Source organism: Lipotes vexillifer, unplaced genomic scaffold, assembly GCF_000442215.2.
Source record: "Lipotes vexillifer unplaced genomic scaffold, Lipotes_vexillifer_v1.1 scaffold853, whole genome shotgun sequence".
Classification (NCBI taxonomy): Eukaryota; Metazoa; Chordata; class Mammalia; order Artiodactyla; family Lipotidae; genus Lipotes; species Lipotes vexillifer.
Window position 1 is genome coordinate 1848551 of NW_006792734.1, and position 18731 is coordinate 1867281.

The 18731-nt window shown below is 44.5% G+C and overlaps 1 protein-coding gene across 1 annotated transcript in view; it reads right to left on the reverse strand.

The window, feature by feature from the left end:
- Positions 1-16717, reverse strand: part of NRROS (negative regulator of reactive oxygen species) — a 24364-nt gene extending 7647 nt beyond the window's left edge. Inside the window, exon 1 of the mRNA XM_007465866.1 lies at positions 16633-16717. The gene's annotated coding sequence lies outside the window, so the exon portion shown is untranslated. The remainder of the gene's footprint in view (positions 1-16632) is intronic.
- Between the last annotated feature and the right edge of the window lie 2014 nt (positions 16718-18731).

Consider the following 18731-nt stretch of genomic DNA (forward strand, 5'->3'; position numbering starts at 1 on the left):
TCTTTCCCTTTCTTCGAATAAGTTTACACATCTCTAAGGCTAATTTTAACTTTCTGGTCAGATTTGAATACTCACCAGTGAAAGACTAACAGAAAAGCTAAGTGAATCCAGGTAAGTCAGCTTTAACTTTCACTTCAGGTCAGGCCAGCTTTCCTCACCACAGAGGGAACCTCCAGTTCAGAATTCAGCCATATTTGCCAGACACTGGGAGTCCCCTTCCCAGGCTCTCCTTCTACCTCTGTACCTGTGCAGGAATTATTACCTCATGGCACGTACAGGGCACAGATGGCAAAAACAGGGCCATATGGGCTCCTGTCCTCAGTGAACTCCCAATACACACACACACACACACACACACACACGCTAGGATCACTGCCCACCTTGAGATAAGGTTGCCAGACTTAGCAAATTACAAGATGCTGTTGGAATGCCAGATAAACAAAAAAAAAACTTCTTAGTGTAAATATGTCCCATGCAATATTTGGGACATACTTACACTAAAAAAAATTCATTATTTGTCCAACATTCAAATTTCACTGGGTTTGAAATGAGGAGAGACAGAAAGATGGGAACCATGGACTTACTCCCTTCGTCCTAAATCTCCTCTGTCAGGCTTGGGATGGTACATGCTGCTGGGACACTGAGCCTTTCAGAACAGTCAACCCTGTATATTGATATTGAGTTTAGATGTGTTCAGGTCTAGAATGCAGACTGGAATGCTAGATGGGTCTGGTGTCAGTTATGCCCAGAGTGTAATTTTAATTTCTGGGTCAACAAGAAAAGTTTTGCAAATTTAAAGCATATTTTCTCCTTTCTCCTAAACTCAGTCAACCAGCCCAGAAAGACTCTTGCTGTGCCCTCTGGGCACTCCATCTCTCATGAGGCAGCCTGAGAAAATTATGGGATTTGGAACCAGACAGACCAGGATTTGAATTCTGGCTCCAGTATTTGTTATTTGTCCTTGAGCAATTCACATAAATTCTCGGAGACTCAGATAATCCTGTTATAAAACAGAGATAATAATAACTACTCAGAATTTTTATGAGAATCAAATAGTATATACATAAGTGCTTCAACTATGAAGGTACTTAATAACAATTATTATTTATGAGTTCTTAACACCAGTGAGCTGGATGAGTGATTGTTACTCCTATGTGTAATCTCCAAGGTAATTGAACAGCCACAGAAAAAAGTGAAAAGAATGAATAATTTGGCAGAAGAATGAGTAAATCATTCTACCAACTAAATGTGTGAAAGTTACGTGGGAAGTTTGGACTACAAATTCTGCATTAATAAATTCCAGAAAAAACTTACTTGAATAGAAAAAAAAAAAAAGGCTAATCCCAGTAACAGATGACTGTGCTGGTTGAGAGCAGTTTGTCCTCAGAGCCATAGTTTACCCTGCCCCACCCAGGTCTGGTTTGCAGGGACTGATTTCTGAAGGCTCTGGGTGTCAGCTGGCCTCCGGCTGGTTTGGTCAATGGGGAGCACTACTGGGAGGTTAGAGAAGTCCTTGAGTTTCTTCTGGTGACTCCCAGGCTCTGGTAGTCCTCCCAGTATCCTCCCCCTACCTAGGGGAGGTGGCAGCTTCCCAAAGTTGCTAATGTCTGGATTAACTGTCTGTACTCCGGTTGGCTTCTTAGCCTCTTTCATCATGTGTAGCCCATTTCCTGCATTAAATTTCCTCTGTTTTAAATAATCTGTGTGTTTCTGTTTCCTGGTTGGAGCCTGATGGATACAATGATGTAAGTGAGAATGGGCTTGGAACAATACAAAACAAAAAGGTATGTAATGACTCTGAAAAGCAATAAGAGACTTTCAAAATAATAACCGTTTAGGTTGAGAAACACTCTTCCTGGGGTGTGTGGCTGCAGAAGCCTTCCTCAGAGCCACGGCATGGTGAAGAGTACAAGATAAACAGTTGGGATGCCAAGTCTCATTGGAAAATCCCATGAGCCCCCTCCTGTGTGCACGGGACTGCTTCCCTCCACCCACACTTACCCTCAGCTGGGTGAGGACCACTCAACAGTGTCTCCAGATGTATGAGGGTGTCTACGCTTGAGTGTGCTTTTTAAAAAGTAACCATCCCACTTTACTCCTATCTGTCTGATATCTTCTGAAAAATACATCCATTTTTTAAGCCAAATGTTTCTCATCTTAGATACATTTTTGGCGGAGAAAGGGAAGTGAATGAAGAATAATTATGATGGAGCGCACACATGACAGTGACATTAACAATTTAAATGGGGTAACCTGGAACCTCCCCTTGTTATAATTAAAAGGGCTTGGACCAAGGGTGCCTATTTCATGGGCTGTGAACCACTGTGGGAGCCACAGAGTAATACAAAAGAACAGCAAATCAACCCATGTTCCAAGTAGGGTCTGAAAAAGTACCGTGTTTCCTCCTGGTCTAGGTGACCACTGGGAAAATAACGCATAGAAGACCTGAGATCCTGACATGAGAAGCAGATGGCATTAACAGAATCTGCTTGTATCTGTTCCTCTTAAACCAGATAAATAGGTTGAAGAGTTCTTTCCAAGTGTGGAAGCAGAAAATAGTAAGTCCCATTCTTTTTTTTTTGCAGTACGCGGGCCTCTCACTGTTGTGGCCTCTCCCGTTGCGGAGCACAGGCTCCGGACGCGCAGGCTCAGCGGCCACGGCTCACAGGCCTAGCCGCTCCGCGCCATGTGGGATCTTCCCGGACCGGGGCACAAACCCAGGTCCCCTGCATCGACAGGCAGACTCTCAACCACTGCACCACCAGGGAAGCCCTGACAAACACACATGTACACTATTTTTTTTCACATGGATGTAGGTTTTCCTGTATTAATATTCCTTATTAATATATTTTTTTAAAAATATTAATATCCCTTATTCTTTTAAGGGTTATTAATTCCAAGTAGCTTTCTGTTGTCATGGAATGTCTTTATCAGAGGATAGTAAAACACAACCATCAGGGAAGGGCTGATCTACAGGTATTTTTGTCCATAAAAAGGTATCCTCACACTCAAAGTTTGGGAATACTAAGGAGTAAATCTGACCTGAGTTTTGGGTTTGCTTTGTTGGTATTTTCTGATTCATTTTCAGGAAAGGATGCTGGATTTCTAGTATTCGGGGACACCCTGAACATCACCTCCTCACTCCCTCTCACCTCCCCACCTTCTCCAGGTGCTGCTACTACTACAGCGGCTGCCTCCAGAGCTGGGACTGCAACCTCTTTGCTAATGGCACTATTAGCAAGTGCTAAGAGTGTTATCCATACATTATCATGTAACTGAGAATTTTCTCTGCAAAATAATCAGATAAGCTTAAAAAGCTTTAAAGAAAGAGGTCTTGCAGGTGAAAATGGGGAACTCTCAGTGTTAGAAACAAATATTTATAGACTGGTTGTGGGTGGGGCAGGGGGAGGGGATGAGGGGCAGAATCTCTAGAAGCAGAGTTTGCACAAGTGTGGAGTGTAAACGTGTGATGGTGACATCGCTGAACACAAAAGGCACGGGTGCTAGGTAGAGGACTCCACAGAAAGGGAGTCCGCCTTTGTTTAAAAATAAAAGAGCAGATCCCACTTGGGACCCCGGGAGAAAGGGAAGGGCAGCTGGTCACAGACCACAGAAAATAGATAATAAAGAACAGAAACCCCAGTCTGTGACCCCTTCAAATAATTCCTGCTACCAAGAGGTATTTGAATGCCTCAGGCAAGCAGCTCTGGTCTCTGATTCTTAGCAAAAAAAAAAAAAAAAAAAGAGTGATCTCAACTGTCACCAAATGGTTATACTTAGCATCTCCCATGATGAGACCACCTGCATCCTGAGTCTCCAGGTGTGGTGCCTTGGGAAACACAAAGTCCCATCTTGGTAGTACCCTTACCAAAAATTGTTTGCCCTGAACCAGTCATAACGAAAGATTCAGACTGTAAGATGTCCTACAAGACAACTGGCTTGGACTCTTCAAAAAAAAGTCAGTCTTGGGCTTCCCTGGTGGCGCAGTGCTTGAGAGTCCACCTGCCAATGCAGAAGACACGGGTTCGTGCCCCGGTTCGGGAAAATCCCACATGCCGCGGAGCGGCTAGGTCCGTGAGCCATGGCCGCTGAGCCTGCGCGTCCGGAGCCTGTGCTCCGCAACGGGAGAGGCCACAACAGTGAGAGAGGCCCACATAACGCAAGGAAAAAAAAAAAAAAAGTCAGTCTTGAAAAACAAAGAAAGGCAGGGGAGGGGAGAGGTCTGATCACAAGTGACTAAGAAACATAATAACCAAATCCCATGCATGTACCTTGAGTTGGTTTTGGATTTTAAAAAATCTCTAAAAGAAAAATTTGAGACAATTGGGAAAATTTACATGTGTACTAAGTGATGTCTTTTTAGGTGATATTATGTACAAATGATATTACCAGATTATTGCTAATTTTTTTAGGTATGATAATGATGTTGTGGTTATGCAGATAAATGCCTTATTGTTAGGAAATGCATGCTGAAGTATTTAGGGGTGAAATTTCATGATGTCTACAATTTATGTAACCTTCTTCCAAACGGCTCAACAAAGATAGAGAGAGAATGAGAAGGACAGAGAGAGAGAGAGAGAATTAAAGCTAATTATTACCAACTGACAAATTTAGCATTGTACTTTCTTTTAACTTTCCTGTAAATTTGAAATTTTTCAAAATTAAAAAATAATGGGAAAAATAAAATAAATGTTGGAGTTCCTAAAGGGAGAGGGATTATGGTAATCTTTTGTCCCCAAATTTCCAGGAAGGTACATTTTTCAAACTTTCTTCTCAGAAAGGTACTCAGGAAACAGTTGTTAAATTTAAAATGCATTACACATAAACCTTTAAAATATCCTGAAAATTTTAACATTTTGACATTCAAACTAGAGCTTCCAGACAGCATCTCTCACACCTGAAAGGGGCACAGAAGTGTTAGATCACGTGGCCTGACTGTGGTTCAGGAAACACGGTTGATGTACTACTGTAATTTCCACTGTCCAGGTCAGTTGCTCTGTCCACCAGACCCACAGTCCCTCTGGAGAGGCAGCCCTCAGGAGAAGCTTATGACCTCACCACTACCTGGACCTCCACCAAGCTGACAGAACCTTCAGGAAGCACCTGACCAGGGGAGGTCACTCCTTATTTGTGGCGTCATCCTATGAGTGATCTCAGTGCAGAGAGACAAGGGAGAGAATTAGGGAATTAGCAGTGGAAATTGGAGCCAAGAGGCACAGAGAGAGGAGGTGGAGTTGAATTTCTGAGGGATTTGCCGTGAGGAAGCAAAAGCAGAAGCTAGACGACAAGGCATATGGAAAGAAAGGAGTGAGATAGTCAACAGAGGGCAAAGATCAGAGAAGATGGACTAGGAAGAATGACGAGAGGATGGACTGCGAAGGCTGGGAGAGAGGGTGGGGAGATGGGCTCAAGGCTGCCTCTCTGGTTCCTGGTGGTTCTTGGAAAATGGCTGGGTTCATTTCCAAGCTCCATGGTTTTTCATGATAGCATCTCACCAGCATCACCACCCCCATAGGCTGGCCCAAAAGTTGCATCTTAGCAACAAAAAGAACCTAACTAAAACAGGACGTGCGCTCTTTAATAAGCTTGAACACAAAGACAAAACAGAATGTAATATTTCAAAGGAGCACATTCAAGCGTTATGATGCTACCTGAAAATTAGAGAAAGTAGCTGAAATCTGAATGCAAGAATGTATTTTTCAAAGTGCACCCTACAGGCAAGAATCACAAGGGATGGTAAAACTAAAGGGTGAAAATTCGTTGGGAAACAAGATATTAATATAGTCTTAAAGTATCTTATTAATATAAGTTACTTGTTAATTTTTTTTTTTTTTTTTCTGCGGTATGCAGGCCTCTCACTGTTGTGGCCTCTCCCATTGTGGAGCACAGGCTCCAGACGTGCAGGCTCAGCGGCCATGGCTCACGGGCCCAGCCGCCCCACAGCATGGGGGATCTTCCTGGACCGGGGCACGAACCCGTGTCCCCTGCAACGGCAGGCGGACTCTCAACCACTGCGCCACCAGGGAAGCCCTATCCTTGTTCTTACAAAATACACACTGAATTATTTAGAGGTAAAGGGTGTGATGTCTGCAACATTACTAAAGTTCCAATTTCTCCTCATCCTCACCAACACTTGTCATTTTGTCGTTTTTATTATAGCCATCCTAGCAGGTGTGAAGTTCTATCTCTTTGCTGCTTCGATTTGCATTTCCCTGATGACTAGTAATGTTGCACATTTTTCATGTGTTTATTGGCCATTTCTATATCTTCTTTGGAGAAATGTACAAAATGTGTACTTTCTCATCAAAGATTTTAAAATTTTGATTTTGGAATTACATGTAAAAGAAAATGCAGAATAGTTATAAAAGTAAAGAACCAGTTGTATTTTTGGTCAAACATTCCTATATTTTGCAAAGAATATTGACTCATTAAAAAAGAACTTGCAGGGCTTCCCTGGAGGCGCAGTGGTTGGGAGTCTGCCTGCAGGTGCAGGGGACATGGGTTCATGCCCCGGTCTGGGAGGATCCCGCATGCTGAGGAGCGGCTGGGCCTGTGAGCCATGGCCGCTGGGCCTGCACGTCCGGAGCCTGTGCTCCGCAACGGGAGAGGCCACAGCAGTGAGAGGCCCGCGTATCGCAAAAAAAAGAACTTGCAAATTGAGGATTGGAACAAGAGAGCATTTAGAACTGAGATGTGTGAATTCAGACCTCGTAATTTGCTTCTCTGGCTTCCTCTGTTAATAATGAATTTGTTAACAGAAATAGACTCACATAGAAAATAAATGTATGGTTATCATAAGAGGAAAAGGGTGTGGGAGAGATACATTAGGAGTTTAGGATTAACAAACACACACTACTGTATATAAAAGAGATAGCCAACAAGGACCTACTGTGTAGCACAGGGAACTGTATTTAGTATCTTGTAATAACCTATAATGGAAAAGAACATGAAAAAGGATAGATAGGTATGTGTATAACTGAACCACTTTGCTGTACACCTGAAACTAACACAACAGAGTTAATCAACTATACTTCAAGTTTTAAAAAATAATGAATTTGTTAAAATATAGGCAATACAACAGCTTTTGAGTGCCCCCCTGAAATTGTCTCATATCCTGCAGATAGGAGAGAGAAAATTGGCACACTTTTTCTGAAGGACAATTTAACACGATTTATCAAAGACCTTGAAAACATTATTTTATACAATAATTCCACTTCTAGGGATTTATACTTAGGAATTACAGTGTAGGTAAAAATATTTTTACAGAAATATTCATTGCTGTATTCAGTGATAATACAGCAAATATTCAGTGATAAAAATAAAAAGGTGGAAATCATCTAAAAGTCCAACAATGAAAGGATTGGCTAAATACATTATGATACAGCTATACAATAGGTATAATGTGTGGCAATTAAAAATGCTTCAGTAGCAATATATTCAATGCAGAAAGATGTCAGGAACCTGCTCACTAAACAGGCAGCTGCCACCCCAGGTGTGTTTAAGCACAGGCATGTGGACAGCCTCCCAGGGATGAGGATACTATAATGATGACAAAAACTATTTTTTGAACTTTGTTATAAAAGTTGTCTTGATACAGTAATAACCTTGCAACACAGGCATTACGATTCCCATTTTACTGGGGAGGATACTGAGGCCAAGAAGTTGGGTGATGTACTCAAGATAAGAGCCAGGCTTTGAACCTGTTCCATGTGTCCCCTTACCCTGGGCTCTTCCTTTACCTTTGCAGCCACCTTTCCAGGGGCTGGGCTAAGAATATGTAACCCCAGATCTAAAAACCCTGGACTCTGAAAAGTAAAAGTAGTGTGTATAATAAAACTTATTTTAGTTATTAGTCAGTGATATTTTTTCTTCCATTGACTCCAAACATAATCCTTTTAAGCACACTCACAATCAACTCAATTCTAAGTAATTATAAGAAATTCTCTATTTCAGTGATATTTATTAGGCTCTGATTATGACGTATATTTTAATTTTTAACTAATAATAGATTGTTTCTATTCTTTACAAGCTTGTCTTAATATACTAATTGAAGTTGATGGCTGGCAAATTAGAAAATACAAAGAAGCAAAGATACAGATGTGGACAAAGTAAATATCAGGTGCAATTCTCCCCACTGTTGAGATGCTGACATGTATGTACCCTTTCAAGTATTTTCTACACACATGCAGATGCATGCATATTCTTTTAACAAATATACTACACATTCTGTTTTGTATTTTCCCTATTGTACTATTGGGGCCCCTTTGCATTTGCTTCCAGGACTTGGATCCCCCTTTAAGCCTGGACAAAGAAATGAGGCGTTGCATCATTTGAATTTGTTGGAATGCTCCTTGAATATGTGGTCCTAAGACTTTATGTGAGGAAGGACAGTTCTGTGGCACGTGACTCTTAGCAACTGCACTTTCATTCCAATTTTCTAACTGACCACCCTTTTGAGAAGAACTGCAGCATTCTGAAGGGACTATCCACCAGTATTTCGGAGGTGAGAACACCCAGGCCAGAGAAATGAAGTGACATGGACAAGGTGTCGCAGAGAATGCAATGCCATGGTTTCCAAGCACCAGTTTAAAATGCAGATCTCTTTTTCCTACTCAGAGCCTAGCACACTTGGTCAGCCAGGCTCCACAAAGGCTCTTGTGAGAAAAGTCTTCGTCTGGGAAAGGTTGAGGCTCTGCCTCCACCTGGAGGGAGGCTGGAGGCCACAGCAGCTCTTCTTCCTTTGGGCTCTTCCTATAGCAACGCCAGGCAGCCAGGGTGTGGAGTGCTGCCTGAGTGCTACCCTGCTGACTTTGTCTCCTCGGGGCTACAAATGAGTCAACCAGCTTCCCTGTGTGGTCAAGGTCAGCCCTTTAGAACCAACAGAAGTCAAGTCACTCTGTCCCGTTCCATAGACACAGGCTGCATCTGGCCACAGGTCTTAAAAGATGCAAATCTGCTCCCACGGGGGTGATAACACCTTGTTCTTACGCGGCTGGTGGTGTTTCCTTTGTATAGAGAGACATACATACTCTCTGTGGATAGGCACCCAACCAATAACGCATTCGTTTCAAACTTGTTGTTTCTGTTCAGTATATAGGTTTATTCTCTCTGATCATTTCACTCCTGTGGTGGCTCTGGTTGACAATAACAGCTGCCTTGTTGACCTCACAGGGTTGTGTCAAGACTGAATTAGAGGGCTTCCCTGGTGGCGCTGTGGTTAAGAACCCGCCTGCCAATGCAGGGGACACGGGCTCGAGCCCTGGTCCGGGAAGATCCCACATGCCGCGGAGCAGCTAAGCCCGTGTGCCACAACTTCGAGCTTGCACTCTAGAGCTCACGAGCCACAACTACTGAGCCGGCGTGCCTAGAGCCCCTGCTCTGCAACCAAAGAAGCCACCGCAATGAGAAGCCCATGCACCGCAACGAAGAGTAACCCTCACTCACCACAACTAGAAAAAGCCCATGCGCAGCAACAAAGACCCAATGCAGCCAAAAATAAAATAAGAAAATGAATTAAAAAAAAAAGACTGAATGAGAGAATGTGTGTGAAAAGGCTTTGTCAATAAGGAAATGTTGTGGATTACACTAGTAAGATAAGGTAGTGTCAGGTTAAAGGGAAGGCAGAGTTCCTCTGTGCAAACAGGGAGCTGGTGTTAACTAAGACAGAGGAACTGCAGTACCTTCTCCCTTCCATGTGTAAGCCTTGGGATATTCAGAGGAGACAACACCTAGAGTCTGTGGGAGGTTATGGATGGAAGGAGTAATAGGTGATAACCGAGATTTATTGCCCAGAGTGGAAATGTATCACTCCCACCCAACCAGCCGACCCTGGTTCCCTTGAGAAAGAGGGCAACTGAGGAATGAAATGATATAGATTCCTGATAGCTGATCAGCTAAACTGGGATAGTACTCAAGCTCCCAGATTGTCTTCTAGGCTCTTAACTGTAGTATCTAATGTTTATTGAGTGCTCACCTTGGGGTAAGTGCTAGGCCAGTAACAGTAATAACCCTCACAAAATCCTAGCAAGTAAATGTTATCATCCTCATCTTACACTTGGTAAATTGAGGCTCACAAAGGTTTGGGCCACATAGCTAGAGATGTCAGAGCTGCAGTTCAAACTTAGTCTGTGAAGCCAGCAAAACTCAGTGTCAATTCCACAAGCCCCAGCCATCCTGGGATACTGGCTATCCCTGACTAAATCACACACTGTTTCCTCTGTGGGAAAGGTCCTTTTTCTGGTATTCTCCAACTGCTGAACTCTTATTCATCCCTCAAGGCCCAGGACATGTGTCACCTCCTCATCATATCCTCATAGTTCAGATGCACAATAATTCAATAATCCAAATAACATGCTACTATAGTATAGTTATAATGCCTATGGAAGTTTTACATTTAAAAAATATTTTATTTTTATGTTTATGAAAAGAATGTGAGTGGGGCTTCCCTGGTGGCGCAGTGGTTGAGAGTCCGCCTGCCGATGTAGGGGACATGGGTTCGTGCCCCGGTCCGGGAAGATCCCACATGCCGTGGAGTGGCTGGGCCCGTGAGCCATGGTCGCTGAGCCTGCGCGTCCGGAGCCTGTGCTCCGCAACAGGAGAGGCCACAACAGCGAGAGGCCCACGTACCGCAAAAAAAAAAAAAAAAAAAAAAGAATGTGAGTGGTAATTGGGTATTAGTAGTAATTTGACTTTTCCCCCAATTTTTATTATGAAAATTTTTAACATACAGAAAAGTTGAAAAAATTTAACAGTGATCACTGGTATACCCACTACCTAGATTCTACTATTAATATTTTACTGTATTTGTTTTTAATCACTTATCTATCCATCTACCTATCCTTCTATCCATCCTTCAAGCCATCTTATTTTTTGATGCATTTCAAAATAGATTACAGTCATACGTACACCTCCCCCTAAATACTTCAGAATGCATATCAAGTGATTTTTTTAAATCAATTAATTAATTTATTTATTTTTGGCTGCTTTGGGTCTTCGTTGCTGTGTGTTCTTTCCCTCATTGCGGCGACTGGGGGCTACTCTTTGCTGTGGTGCACGGGCTTCTCACTGCAGTGGCTTCTCTTGTTGCAGGGCATGGGCTCTAGGCACGCGGGCTTCCATAGTTGTGACACATGGGCTCAGTAGTTGTGGCTCGCGGGCTCTAGAGCGCAGGCTCAGTAGTTGTGGTGCACGGGCTTAGTTGCTCCGCAGCATGTAGGATCTTCCCGGACCAGGACTCAAACCCATGTCCCCTGCACTGGCAGGTGGATTCTTAACCACTGTGCCACCAGGGAAGCCCCTGCATATCAAGTGATTTAACCTTAAAAAAAAGTTCCTACTTTTTCAATCTTCTGGGTCAATTTAATTAATTTAATCTTAATTTAATTGAGATTGCAAAGTCAGCTATTTTATTTGGAAAAAGAACGTTTCTGTCTTGTAAGAAGAAAAAAAAAAAAGATTTGATAATCACTGCCTTAGTGTTCTCAGCCAGAATTAGCAGGAAAGCAGCTCATACTAAAGAGTGAATGACATCCTCTTTAATGAACTGCTCTTTAATAGGTATTTATATAGGTAATAATGAAAAATAATAAAACGTTCATGGTGTAGTTTCAGGACAGTAGGAGAGATAATTTTACCCTTTTAAAAATCCTTCAAATTATACTAGCAAGGTGGGTTATCTGTTGTAAGGCCAATTCCTTTTCTCTCTCTAACACTTATTTATTTTGCGGTACGTGGGCCTCTCACTGCTGTGGCCTCTCCCGTTGTGGAGCACAGGCTCCAGACACGCAGGCTCAGCGGCCATGGCTCACGGGCCCAGCCGCTCCGCGGCATGTGGGATCTTCCTGGACCAGGGCACGAACCCGTGTCCCCTGCATCGGCAGGCGGACTCTCAACCACTGCGCCACCAGGGAAGCCCTTCTCTAACACTTATTTGAGTTCACAGAGGAATGGGAGTAATGTGATATTTTTAACGCCCTCCCCCAAATAATGATTTTTAGGGAGTTGTTGGATAAAGCCAAAACAACTGGATTATAATTTAATGCTACTGGTTAATAATAATAATGATAATAATAGCACTTGAGGTTGCAAAGGCTTCTTATAGATATTTGATCTCATGTAATACTTGCAACAGTTCTACATAGTAGGAATTATTACCTCCATTTATTATTGTGGTAAAATATACATATAATTTACCATTTTAACCCTTTTTGAGAGTACAATTCAGTAGAATTAAATACATTCACACTGTTGTACAATCTCACCATTATCCTTCTCTAGAAGTTTTCCATTATCCCAAACTGAAATTCTTTCCCATCAAACAATAACTTCCCATTCTTCCCTCCCCTCAGCCCCTGGTAACCACTATTCCTTTTCTATACATTTGCCTATTCTAGGTACCACATATAAGTGGAATCATATAATATCTGTCCTTTTCTGCCTGGATTATTTCATTTAGGATAATGGTTTCACGGTCCCTCTATGTTATAGCATGCATCAGAAATTCATTCCTTTTTATGACTGAATAATATATAGACCACATTTTGTTTCTCCATTCAACCATCAATGGACATTTGGGTTGTTTCTACCTTTTGGTCATTGTGAACAATACTGTTATGAACATTGGTGCACAAATATCTATGTTAGAGTCCTTGCTTATTGTCCCCATTTTACAGATAAGAAATCCAAAATTCAAAAAGGCCAAAATGAATATCTTAAGTCTCATGGCTTATAGAAAGTGAAGCCAAAACCAGAGCTGAGTTCTGGCCCAGGTAGGAGGTGCTGGATGCGCACCTGTATGGGAGGAATATATGTTTGGTGAATGTTCAGCTGGGTTGCACAGGTAGGTAGTTGTTGGTAAACAGGTATCCCATGAGCCCTACCCCAGCTGCCTGGCCCCTCTCTTGTAACTCCCAGTTCCCTCTCCCCCATGATCCAGCAACCAAGGAGGTAACATCTGACCCAGCAGGGGCCCCTAGGACCCTGCTTCTAAGGACAATGTCCATTCTGTTTGGTCAGTGCCCATTCCATGTGGTGTTTGATATCCTGAATAGCACCCCTGAGTGTTCAGAGGGCTATGGTCTTCTCTGGGGATGAGGCACCCTTTCAATGCCATGGGGTGTACCTGTGACAAAGATGAGGGCCTTTGGAGGTTCTGTAAAAAGAGCTAGAAAGCCTAGAAAAAACTGGGGACTTAGAAGGAAATAAGAAGACAGTAACATTAGTGAAAATGGAAGCTTCAGTTTAGGGACCCGAGGAAGGGCACAAGAACCTAGAAAAAGAAAAAGGCCATCAGGAGAGTCCCACGAGGAAGTCTCAGGGTGTCAGGCTGGGCAGTGATAGGGAGACCATTAACATGTCTGAGGGTGAAGGAGGTGGCCCAAAGCCAGGCATGGAAAGACCCACTTGCTACGGACCCTGCAGGCTGAGGAAGAGAGCTCAGCCTTTCCCTTTGGTGGGACCACTGAGGGGAGACACTGGAAAGGCAGGAGAGACCTGAGGGATTATGGCTGGGCCTAACAAGTAGCTAAAATAGAGACGATCAGGAGGGGCCAGTGTCTAGCCTGACATCTAAAATAGAATGATATGAAGTTATTGGGGAGTATGATGTGCACCCCAGGATGAGCCCCTGAGGAGCACTGTGGGTGCTGGGTTGCCTCAGACACTTAGGTCCTGCTTAAGAGAGCCAGGGTGGAAAGACAGAGAGCCCCAAGTGCTACCTTGTGAAGAAAAATCCCCTCCCAATTCTTTTCTTTCTTGGAGGGGTCAACAGAAAGTTTCTTGGGGCACACAGCACAGCACTTGAGCAAGGCGACCTTGTGGGCTGAAGTTGGAGGTGGGGAGTCCCTGTGTCCTCACAGGGTTTTGTGGCCACGTTTAGCACCAGCCCTGCTCGTCATGCCCACCTCGCTAGTGAGAACCACTACAGGATTCTACTTCCTCTTTTATGCCCTTTCTTCAGCCTGAAATCACTCACGCATCAAAATGAGAAGACACGTGTGGTTTGGTCTCAGCCGCTGACTCCATGCACTCTGGAAATCAGTTGGTTTTGCCTACCCACGTTCATTTCTCCTTCTGGTAACAGCTCCTCAATTCCCCTTTGAGGAGACCACCACTTCCTTTCTTTTCTCTCTTTCTTTTATTTTAAAAAATGTTTTACTTGTGGTAAAATACACTAACATAAAATTTACCACCTTAACCATTTTTAAGTGTAGAAATCATTAGTGTTAAGTATATTTACACTGTTGTGCGACCAACCCCCTTCCTTTCTTCAAAAGTCTGTGTTCTTTTGGGTCTGGCCTCAACTCATGCTCCAAGATGAGCCCTATGATCAAGGCTGGGCCCATCAGAGCCTCCTAATTCCTTAACCACAGTGATTGGTTTATAACAGATACAGCACAGACGCCAAGCCCATGAGAATCAATCTAAACATTTTTGCTAGGACTATTAGAAAAGAGGCTTTCCTCTCCCTGCTTCAGATGCCAAACTGGTGGGAATTAAGCTGAGAGCTGCAGGCAGCCATCTTTGTCAACAACTTTAGGATCTGCCTCATAATGAAACCTACACAAAGGAAAGCAAAGGTGAGGAATGGAGATAGATGGATGCCTGGCAATGTTTGAGCACCCAGATCCAGCCATGCCTGAAGCTATTCCCCATAGACTTTTTGGTCATTTGAAACAATAAATCCTTTTTTTCCCCCCTGAAACCAAGCTCAGTTAGGTTTTTGTCATGTGAAACTAAATGACCCCTAAACTCAAGCTGACAGTTACTTGTGAGGCTTGATAAGATCAGTATCCTTTTTCCCTCTCCTTACCTCTCTGAGCTTTCAGAGATCAGCATCTAACCTAGCCCAGAACCCCCCACATACTGAACACATAACATTCGTTTGATGATGAGGTTGAGAAGAATAATTCTGGGGGAAATGAGAATAATAAAGAAAAATATTTGTCACTAATGTGCAGATACATTAGTGAGCATCCCTGACCATACATGCATGTCCTAGAAAGATAATGTTTTTCAGTCATGGGTGAAAGCCCACCCTCCCCTAATGTATGTGGTTACAGTGTGGATCTGAGCATGATGTGAGGTACCCCTAGTGTTCCATCCAAGAATCTAGCTCACACTTTGTGATGTGGATGCACGCTACAGCCAGAACACAAATTACAATCAGTACTAGCATCACTCTTTCGAAAAAATCAAAAGGACTAGAGACAGACAGGTCAATGTATCCCTAACACAGGCCCTGGGACAATTACCAGGAGCCTGCTCTCTCTTTGGGAGCCTCCTGTTCTTGGAAGATGGGTTTAAGGACTCTATGGGATGAGGTTCACATGGGTTTTCATGAAGTTCCCGTGACGGCACCTATTAGATGAGATCACCCTCTTTGTGAAAGAGGTTTTGATTTTTGTTGAACCTAAAGACAGGAGTTGAGGTTACCCCCCACCCCCGGGGCCCATGATTCTATAATCCCCTCTAGAAACTCTCAGACATACATGTACAAACCTATGTGGTATGTGTGGAAAATAAATAAGTCTCAGGGCTATAAAACCCAGTAAACCATCAACCTCCACAGAAAGAGTCTGTGCAGCACAGCCAGTAGGTGATGGGGACACAGGAGACCTCAGAAGGCCAACGCTACAAACTCTGAATGATTCTGCTGTCCAGACTCCTAATAGGCTGTTCCCGTCATGGTAGAAACCTCCCGTGGAGTCCCTTCACTCCCCGCTGGAAGTGCGCCACCCTGGACCAGCCCTATCCAGGGGCTCCATTCCTAGGACCTTGCCTCAGCCTCCTGAAATCCCAGCCACCGTTGGACACGTGGTCACCTCCCCTCAGAGGTGTGGTGAGCTGGCAGCCCATTCTGTGGGCGGCACACAGCCTGCTCGGTGGCTCCTTACTTCTGTCAGCTCCTGAGGGCAGGGGGATATATGCTGAATCCTCCAGAATCCAGCCCACATGGAGAAGCTGCGTTGGCTACATAAGAACACTGTACAAGGGGATCAGAGGCCTGGACTCTAGTCAGGCTGTAGGTTCAAGTAACAGAACCTGGGGAATCTCCCAAAGACACACACTCTGTGGGGAAGGGGCTTTGTCTGTCTTCTTCACAGCTCTAGCCCCACCCAACACCTTGAACTCCAACTCTCCTGCACATGGAAGATATCCATAAATATGTTGTTGTTAATGAGTTGCAGGGTCTTCATCTATGAAACGTGGTTCTCAACGTGGTTCTCAATCCACGTTGTTGGGCAGGAAAGGCAGGCCGAGTGTTCACAGAGCAGTCTCACTACATCCAGTCATCCAGCCCAGGGAGGGAGCATTACTGTTCCCGTTTCGCAGACGAAGAAACTGAGGCTCAGGAATTCCCCCCACAGAGCCAGGAATCAAACCCAGGTGTGACTCTGAAGCCCTCAGTGTTTCCACTACACCACGCCACCTCTAAGTCTCCCAGAGGGAGGTATTTCCACCTGCACCCAGAGCTGTAGCCCCCAAACAGAACTGGTGGAGCTTGGAGGCAGCAAGCCACAACTTCCCCGTCAGCCCCGAGCTGTGGACCACGGACGCTGACCTCCTGCCTTCCCACTCTTCCGAGCCGCCCGCCTCTGGAGGGACCGCAGCTGCCCCTCCGGAAATACTCACGGCTCCCGCAGGCCCAGGCGGCTCCGCGGGGCGCATCCTCTCCCGGGGCTCTGGCCTCCTCCTCGACGGCAGCCGAACGCGGGGTTGAACTGCCTGCTCTCTCTGGGGCATCAGATTATTTTAGCACTTGCGGAAGGAACTGACGGAAACTGAAGTCACATGGAGAACGAGCAGCTCAGCAACTCAGCACTCACAGAGAGCAGGCATCTTAGAGGGAACTGCCGCCGCGGGTGGGTGGCAGGGGGGATGGGAGAGGGCGGGCAGGAGGGCGGGAGGCAGTGGCCCCTGGACTGCCTACTGGATTAGTCGCGCAAGAGGTCACATATTTTTATGGTCTCCCAGCAGTGCTAACCAAGGCTCCCCAGGGCTTCTGGCCTTTGAGATTTTGAGGGGGTAGGGAACTGGGGGCTCTGCCTACGAGCTCTGCTGACCCAGAAACTCTTCTTCAAGGTTATGTCCAAGGGTAAAGCTAGGGCAAACTTTGAGAGTGGGTAGGATACACGTTTCCCAATTGGGAGAGAGTCATCCACTCAGCTAGTCTTTACTTGACTCCTGCAAATCAAAAAAAGAAAAAGAAATGGAAATTGCTTTGTGGTGCCATGAACTGCTTGATCATAGGCAGCATGGATGAATTTTTTTGTACCTGATGTGTACAAAATTCCCTGCTAGCTCTTGCCAAGAATGCAAAAGGATAATTGAATTCATAGTAGCCACCATCAAAGAGGTGTGCCAGGCACTACACTAAGCGCTTTCTGTGCATTATCTCATAGCTCCTCTTCTCCAAAAGCTTACCATCTAGGACTTCCCTGGTGGCGCAGTGGTTAAGAGTCAGCCTGCCAATGTAGGGGACACGGGTTCAAGCCCTGGGTGGGGAAGATCCCACATGCCTAGGAGCAACGAAGCTCAAGGGCCACAACCACTGAGCCTGTGTGCCACAACTACTGAAGCCCACGCGCCTAGAGCCCGTGATCCGCAACAAGAGAAGCCACCACAATGAGAAGCCTGCACACGGCAACAAAGGGTAGACCCTGCTTGCTGCAGTCAGAGAAAGCCCGGGCGCAGCAACGACAGCTCAACGCAGCCAAAAATAAATAAATAAAAATAAATAACTTTAATTAAAAAAATTAAAACAAACAAACAAAAAAACCCAAAAGCTTACCATCTAGTGGAGAAGGCAAAATATTTACGGTGTCTGCTGCATTCGGAAAGAATAATACAAACAAGCATACTCCGTGAGTCAGAGCTAGGATCTCCAGTTCTGCTCTTTCCCATCAGATCTGGAGAGCTGAAGCATCCTCGAGGGCTCGCTCGCATCTCTTGTAGCCTGTAGATTTGTGATTCTGTATTGCATTATTATCATTAGCATGTTCATCCTAAGAGAACAGGAGCAAGTCCTTCCTGCCCCAAACATCCAGTAAATTGTCTCTGCTCCCTAAAATATTCGTTCGTAACGGTAATAATGATAACACCAATGGAAAAAAGCTAAACAAAAGTCAAATTGTCACAAACCAAGGTTGTCTTTTAGGCCTTTTCTTCTCATGGTATACACATTTTCTACTCTCATGTCTTTTGTGTCTACTAATTTGTTGATTATTCCCGAACTGTAATTTCTAGCTCCAACATTCTCTCCCAAGAGAGAAGATCCAAACATATTTTTAACTGTCCACTGGTCAATGACAGAGTGGCCGGAACACAATGTGTCCTAAACTGAACTCATCCTTTGGCCTAGCTGGTCTCTCCCCGTATTTGGCTGTCACTAATTTCGGCATGCCTCCAGCCCTCCCAGACTCCACCTCTCATATTCCCTGCTGATTCTAACTCAGAAACGTTTCTTGAATCCGAACCTACTGTTAATCCTTGATGCCACTGCCCTGGATCTAGACCTCATCAACTCATGTCTGGATCATTTCAGTAGCCTCCTTAAACCAGGATCCCTGCCTCCAAAGATTCCACCCAGAAGCCATGGGTATTCTTCTAAAATATATATTGAGTCATCTCACTCCCTGCTTACAGCCCTTTCATGGCTTGCCACTGCCTCTTACATGGATCAGCAGTTTAAAACCAGGTTCAGCAGGGTCCCGGGTCCTAAGGGCTGTCTT